Here is an 8,567-nt window from a genome sequence, read left to right as displayed (position 1 = left end):
AACAAAAAATTCCAACTCATCAGTGTTTGTAAAAGCATCACTATGAAATAGTGAATTAGAGGGAGACTTAATATCAATTTTCAAACCCTATTCCCTTACCATTTGAGGAAGTTCACGTTCATCCAACAAATTACCATAAACACTTACATTGTTATTCAAACCAAGTTCCACATTCGCTTTCATAACTAAAGCCAAATCACTTACCCTCAAGTTATTGCTTAGCATCTCAAGTTCTCTGCTATTCCTTTCACTTAAAAAAGAAGTTCCCCTATCAAAAATAATAGATTGAGAGGAATCAATATTAAAAGTTTTATTGGTATTCAAAATACAATCCATAACCAGCAATTCAGAGATAATATTATTTTGAGGAGAAGAAATAGAAAGCCTTTGTTCCTCCAAATTATCATATTCTTTAAATAAAATAGCAATGTTACTAATAGTTTTGCCCTGAACACAGGGATCATCATCGACAAAGATAGGGGACGAGGGAACATACACAGTGATAGGGGACAAATGAGTATGCAGTATTATCAGTTCATCACCCAATTTGGAACTATTTCCTTCAACCTCAACACAAGTCAAATTTTCATTCTCAAGAGCAGCAACATTGAAATCATTTCCTTGAGTTTGTTTGGAAATAGCTTTTTCTTTATGAAGTTAAGGGTGCACCCTGAAACATTCATTGACACCATGACTATACATTTTATAATGAGAACATAAAATATGTAGATTTTCAAATTACACTTTTTCAAAGTAACCATTCAACTTGGAATCTATCCACACTTCGTTTGGGTGTTTCATAGATATATCAATTTCTACAAGAACATAAGCCATCGAAGGGCGAGAGATAGATGTAGTGGCTTGATATGTTTGTAATGGTCTACCGAAAATAGAAGCAAACCCAAATAAAATTTATGAGTTGAAGAAATGAATCCTCAAGTTAGGGAAGGAAATCCACACATGAACAATAATTGATTCTTCCCTAACATCAAAGTTTAGTGTCCATTTGAGGAGATTTATTTGATAAGCTTAAATATAGTATGACCTCCTAGAAAAGATACTGTTATAATCAAGGTCATTCATTAGTTGGATCGCTATGTGACGAGAATCCAATAATCCCATGTGAAAGGAACCCACAAGTTTCCAGTTAATAAAGAATTTATGGATAATATCTAGATTTGACTTACGAAGAAGAAATTTACCAACGAGACGAAGCCCAAAAAGAGCAGCCAACTGAGAGACCATCGCTTCTTCAAACATCAAAGCTATGCAACCCTTAAAAGAGGTATGCACAAAATGGAGCTTAGGCATGGAAGAAGAAGAACTGGATAAAACCTCCTTAAAAGACCTAGAGTGTCCATCAGGAATCAAAGTGATTGGAGGGTTAGATGATGACAGAGTCGTTATCTATTAAAACCAAAATTGTAGAAAAGAAACCTCAAACAAAAGCCACAATTAAGATGAAAAGGAACCAAGGAAACAAAATGAGAAAAGAAACACCAAACAAGAATGTAATGGGATCTAAACAAGAGCTCCCAATAGAAAGCCATAAATTGCACAAGAATTGCCAAAGAGGAGGAGAGAGCAATGGTCAAAATGCCAAGTTAAGAAGTTCTCTCTTAGATTTTGGGATTCTAGGGCCTTAAGATGATTATGGTTTTAGTGTTAATGATTTATGGTTTTGTTATTAGGGTCTAAGGTTTATTATTTAGGATTTTTATATTATGATATAAGATTTATGATTTAAAATTAGATTTTAGGGTTAAATTATAATGGTATATGATTTATAGTTTAGGGTTTAATATATATATATATATATATATATAGTTTAATCTTTTGGATTTAAAATATAGGGTTTAGGGCATGGGATGAGGATTTAGGGTTAGTGTTTACTTTTATGGATTGGGGGTTTAGGGTATAAGTTTTATAGTTAGAGTTTAGGGCTTAGGCTTTATCGCTTAGGTTATAGGGTTTGGGATTTATGGCAAAATAATAAGGTTTAAGGTTTATGGTGTTGGGTTTAGATTTTTATATTTTTTGTTCTAGTTTTGGTGATTGGGGTTTATGATATATAATTTTAGGTTTAGATTTATATTATTACAATTTAGGGTTTTTTTTTTGTTAAAACCCACAAAGGGGCCTACGCGTTAATATTAAAAAACAATTAAAAAGTCCTTACGAGATCTTACGAATTACAAATAAATCAAAAGAAAACCTACGAGCCAATTGTCACCACTTATCAAAAATACAAGGAACCCTAATAACATGCTAAAGATGCTATAGACAAGCATCCAAAAAAGAAAGATAGTATGATTACAATAAGACTTAATCATTTTGCAAAAAAGGGATGAAGATAGCCCAAAGCAGCTCCACCTATAAGGAAGAAAAGATGCAAAAGGTAGATCTACACCATATCACATTCAGAGTTAAATAAAGACCATAAAAAGTGTAGCAGCTAGCAACCAAGGAACCAAAGAAAAATCTGATCCAAGTAAAGCCAGTCTTAGAATTCAGAGTTAAAGAGCTCATAATACCATTAATATAGCTAACCTCATAAGGAAAGCCCACAAGCCACTAAATCCTACCATTAGGATCACCCAAAACCACCATGTACAAAACCTTCAAGCACCACATAGGATCCCCAATAGAATAACACAGATTAAATAGAAACCCAAAGGGATTAACCACATCAAACCACCACAGATAGATAAATAGAAGGTACATCAACAACCAAGGGCTCAGAACACCACAATTACCCCTAATACCCCATAAAACAAATGTAGGAGAGAAAAAAATGGGACAGACCTTCAACATTAAAACCCATGAAATCATTTCTCAAGTCTAAAATCTTAAAGATAACAGCTAAATAATAGGATCCAGAGAAAAGCCAATAGCAGTTAATACATAAATGAGAAAAGGAGGAGCATGTGCTAACAAAACAACACACAAAATTCCAAAACCTAGAGAAATACTCAATCAATAGAAGACAAGAGCCAGTCCAGATGAATAACCCAATAGGTAAAAGGAGAAAACATCTCCAGCAAAAATCACTAAAATGAATCCCAAAAACATAATTTAGATGAACTAAAAACTCCACATCATAAATGGTCCTGCGAACATAAAAAACCACCCAGGTAGAACTAGATAAAAATAGAACACCCAAAAAAACTAGGAGTGTCCAGGTTGGCCAGAAAGTCGAAATAGCCAAGCTAACAAACTGGCAGAGAGGGAGATCCATCCAAAACAAAAACCAATAATAAAGAAAATTAAGAGAAAACGTAAGGAATACCGCATGCATCCAGGTTAAGTAAGCCTCTAAGAGGGCCAGGTATAGTAGATAAAATAACATTAGTAAAATAACCAAGACTACAACCACACATAGAAAGCCAAGAAGCAAAGAAATTACCTTCCTTACTAACATGGTGAAATGAGTAATTCAAAAATAGCAGCAGCTTTTTAATTTCCCTAACATGTTAGAAGTTATCTGGGGAGCAACGCATATCCTCATTAGCTTGAAAAGGCTGAAGATTAACACTAGAACTAACTTCAATATACAAGTTAGTTAAGTTAAGAGGGATGAACAACTGAAAACCATAAAGAATGGCTATAGTAAGAGAAGTAAAGGAGTTACCATTTTGAATTGGGCCCGCAAAAGCAACAATAAGACAACCATTACTATCTCAAATAACACCACCACAACCAGCAGATAAATAAAAAATAACACCATCCACATTTAGTTTAAAGAAATCAGGAGTGGGCTTATACCAATAGATAATATTAGGAGCATAAGGAGCACCCTCCAAGTTAAGTTCTAAAAAAGTACCAACAAAATAACAATCTTTAAAATTCTAAACAGTAATCAAATTAACAGACACAAGAGCTAAAATCTTATCCTTCACTCTCCAAATAACAATATGATGGTTCATCCTCACATCATTGAAAAGGGAGTAGTTCCTTTCCAACCAAAGAAACCAAAGAGTAAGAGAAGGAATAACATTGTGAATGTGACCTTTAAAGTTAACAAACCAAGCTTTAACAAAGGATTTAAGGAAAGATGAGCATTAAATCTATTTAATTGAAACAAATCATCTAAATAAACCCAAGTTCTAACAACAACAGGAATTGATAAAAAACTATGATGCATATTCTCCATGTGATAACAACATTGACATTTGGAAGCCATAATGAACCCTTTTTAATGAGATTATCATCTGTAGGAATAAATTTATGCAAAACCCTCCAAACAAAAATAGAAACAGTCGAAGGAATACTCTTATACCAGATATTAGTAAAAATATTATCAATATTGCCTTTATGTCTAAGTGAAAGCCAAGCACTCTTTAAGTGAAAATTGCCATCTTTGGATAAATCACATAAAATAATATCTTTGGAGATAGTATTAATAGGCAAATTTAAAATACGGTTGATGATGCAATCAGGAATTATATTAGACAGCTTATCATAGTCCCAATAATTATCATTAAAGAAAGAATTAACTTTGATAGACACAGTAGAGGTAGAATTCAACTTGGAAATAATATAATCTTTACCTAACCACCTATCTTGCCAGAAAAAGATATTACCTTCACCAAGCCCCCATGAAATAAAGGGCTCCACCTCTCATTTAACCTTGCAAAGCCTTTTCCAAATTTTAGAGTCCCCAAGCTTAGGAGAAATATTAGCAGATGTTTTTCAACACAATACTTAAATATAATAAAATTAGCCCAAATATTTTCTTTAGTACGTAAATTAAACCAAAGTTTATAAGAGAAGGCCTTAGCAAGGTCATATAAATTCTTGCAACCAAGACCACCTTCAGCAAAAACACCACAACACTTCTCACAAGCCACCCAAGTAATTTTAGATGTAGAAGAAGCACCTTTCCAAAAACATTTATTAATAAGCTTATGGACTCTATTGCAAACAACATGAGTAGGAAAAACAGTTTGAAATCTATAAAAACGTAAAGCACAAAGAACACTTTTTATCAGAGTAACTTTACCACGAAAACTAAGAAAATTAGAATCACAAGATAAGGGCTTATTCTGGAAAAATTCAATAAGATCGTTAAACAAAAAATTTTCCTTCTACCTTTAAAAAGAGGAACACTAAGATACTTGATGGGCAAGTTAGAATGAGTAAAACTAGTAGCATCTTCAATAGCTAAAATATGATCATTGGAGATTCTCTTAGAGGAAATAAAATAGCTTTTATTTTTGCTAAAAGAGAAGCCACTAACAAACTCAAAAAGATGAAAAAACTCCATAATTTTGTGGACTCCATTAATAGTCGCATTAGTAAAAACAATAAAGTCTGCCTCAAAGCATAAATGGAATATCTGGAAACCTCCCAAAGTTCTAAAATAGAGACCTTGATTATTTTAAAACAAATTAGAAAGACTAATAGATAGAAATTCAGTCTCAATAATAAAGAGGGCGGAGAGAGATAGGATCACCTTTCCTTAAGCCATGAGAAGACTTAAGTAAAAAAATTAGGGATAGGATTGCTTGTAAAAAAGTCCAAAATAGCACCAAAAATATCATGTTGAATAATGCCCCAAGATTTTTGAAAGAAAAGAATTATAAAACCATCAGGCCCTGCCATAGAATCACTATTCATACCCAATAGGTCACTTTAACCTCATCAAAAGAAGGAGGCTTAAAGAGAGAATCATAATCCTTAAGGGATATAAGGTTAGGGATAAAAAAGTGATCCATAACCTGAATAGGATTAAAAGCTTTATTGAAATGAGTATGAAAATGATGCACTGCTAAATTAGCAATCTCAACCAAGCTGTTAGAATAAGAGCCATCCTCCCTTTGGATTTTATTGATACCATTTTTTATCCTTTTTCTCTTAGTTAAGGAATGGAAGTACTTAATATTATTATCACCCTCAACCAAGTTCTTAGTAGCTAATTTTTGTTTCCAAAACACCTCTTTCTAATCTTGAGAATTAAAAAAGATTCAGTTTTGACTGGTTTAAAGAGTAAAATTAGCATCCGTAGGATCGTTTTGACATAATCTCATTAGAATTCACACAATGCGCATCTTGTTAAATATTAGAAAAATATTTCTAAAAATATGATGATTCACCAATTTAGAACTTATTTCAACCTTTTAAGCATAAACCAAAGTCTGTTCATACCAAAAATAAAATTATTCGGGTGTAACGGAGCTTGCCAATTATTTTGAACAATATCAAAAAGGAGTCATGAAGTAACCACATATTTTGAAATTTGAAATGAGACAAAGTATTAAAGTATCTAAAATTAATTGTAATAAGCATAGGAGAATGATCAGATAATGTTCTACTAAGATGCTGCACATTAGTAGAGTTAACAAAATTAGGCTAAGAATCATTAAACAAAACACGGCCGTTGCCAAAAGTGACCCCTATTCAAGGTAAAGTTATTACCAACAAACCCAATATCTATCAAATTGCAAACCAAAATCATATTTTAAAAATCTTCCATAGAGCAAAAAGAAGGAGAAGAACCTCCAATCCTTTCAGAGGGGGAAGTGATTGCATTAAAGTCACCACCAACCAACCAAGGAAAATTACATATACTATGAAAATTAATAATATGATCCCATATCATCTTTATAATATAGAGGGATGAGGCAGCATACACAAAAGAGGCACAACAATGAAAATTAAGAGCCTCAACTTTACAATGTAAGACTTGATTAAAATCACCAATAACATAATAATTAACTAGATTTTTCTAGAAACCTCAAATTTTGTTAGCCACATTCGAAATAGCATAGTTAAAACCCAAAAAATAGAGAAGTGCTTAATAACCTAGAAGCAGAGATAAGCAGCTCAAGTAGGACAAGAATAGAAATATTATGCACACGACATAAATTCTTAACACAAATTCTAGAAGGTGGGCAACCAATGCCCCTAACATTCTAAATAATTATACTAAACAAAAATGAAAAACTTAATGAGAAGTATTCGAGTGAGTGTTTCTACGAGGTTTCAAAGAGATATATTTTGGCTTCCTCCCTCTTTTACTATGAATGTTAATAAAACTAGTGCCATTATCATCCCTAGCAAAACATTTAGCAGCAATATGCATCTCCTCAGTATTAGTTAAAGCATCACAATTATAATTAGAAATTGAAGGAGTCTTACTATCATTATGATGACCCCTTAAAGTATTAGGACATTCGCTCTCCATAAACATACCGTCATCCTCTGAAGTATCAGTAGCCCTCATAACATGTTCTTTAAAGCATTTAGAAGGCGATGAATAATGATACATATAAACAAATTCACCATCCTCTAAGGCCATCACATTCCTGTCACCTTCAATAACGACCAATTTAGCATCAACATTAGTTCCCTTCACACATTCCAGAACATTTAAAGGATTAGAATTCATAATAATAATGGAATCAGACACATTGTGATTAGTAATTCAAGATAAAGATGTTCCATCATTAAAATCCTTTTGAGTATCTAAATTATGTAGAACATAATCCACAATCTTCTCACAATCAATAGTAGGAATACTTAAAGTATTAAAATCAACTCCTTGATCATGAGTCAAAATGACATTGTTGGAAATAACATTGGTAACAAGTGGAGGAGGTTCTATCTCAGCACCCACCAACAGTTCCACAATCCGTTTAGAAGGATTAGAGGTAATATCCACCAAATGAATTGGAATAAGTTTGGTAGAAACAGTAGTTTGAGTCAGTTCTATCTCAGTACCCATCACCTCATTAGTTTATTTCAACAAATTCTTAGCAGTATGAAGGTTCAGGTGTTTTCGGAAACAGACGTTCATAGCATGCTTGTGCATTTTATAGAAAGAACAAAATATATGTAAATTCTCAAACACAATTTTTTTGGAAATATCCCTTGATTTCAGACCCAATCCATTTTTCACTATTATGTTTCTTAAAAACATTCAAATTAACCAACACCCTCACAATAAATGGCCTCCACATCGAAGCCGTGGCTTGGTCAGTTTATAATGGATGCCCGAAGATAGAAGCCATCCCAAAAAAAGTTTGATGGTTAAAAAAATGAAATATCAAATTAGGAAATGAAATCCAAATCGGAGCAAAAGGAGATTCCTCCCTAACGTTAAAATATGGTGTCCATTTAAGTAAATGCGTTTGACACGCTTGAATGTAATACAATGTTCTAACAAAAATGTAGCTATGATCAAGATCATTAGCCAGTTGGATAGTAACATGTCTTTGAACAAGTAAACCAATGTAAAATAATCTAGAAAGCTTAAGGTTAATGAAAAACTTACGAATAACATCAAGATTAGGCCTTCTAAGCATAAATTTACCAACCAAAGTTAAAGTATAAGGACCAAAAAACTGTTCAACAACCGAATCTTCAAAAAGAAGTACCAGACATTCCTTGAAAGATGAATGAACAAAATTAAGTTTTGGAGATGATGAGGTAGACCCCGTGAGAACCTCTTTGAAAGATCATATTTCCCCTCAAAAGGAGAGGAAGTGGGTTGGTTCAATGATTATGAAGTCATCATCGCCTAGCACAAAAAATAAAGAGAAAATAAAATCCGCACACGATAAAGG

This window comes from Dendrobium catenatum, unplaced genomic scaffold (genome assembly GCF_001605985.2).
Source record: "Dendrobium catenatum unplaced genomic scaffold, ASM160598v2 fragScaff_scaffold_611, whole genome shotgun sequence".
NCBI classification, from domain to species: Eukaryota; Viridiplantae; Streptophyta; class Magnoliopsida; order Asparagales; family Orchidaceae; genus Dendrobium; species Dendrobium catenatum.
The sequence above is the reverse complement of the archived record's forward strand: the minus strand, read 5'-3'. Positions refer to the sequence as shown.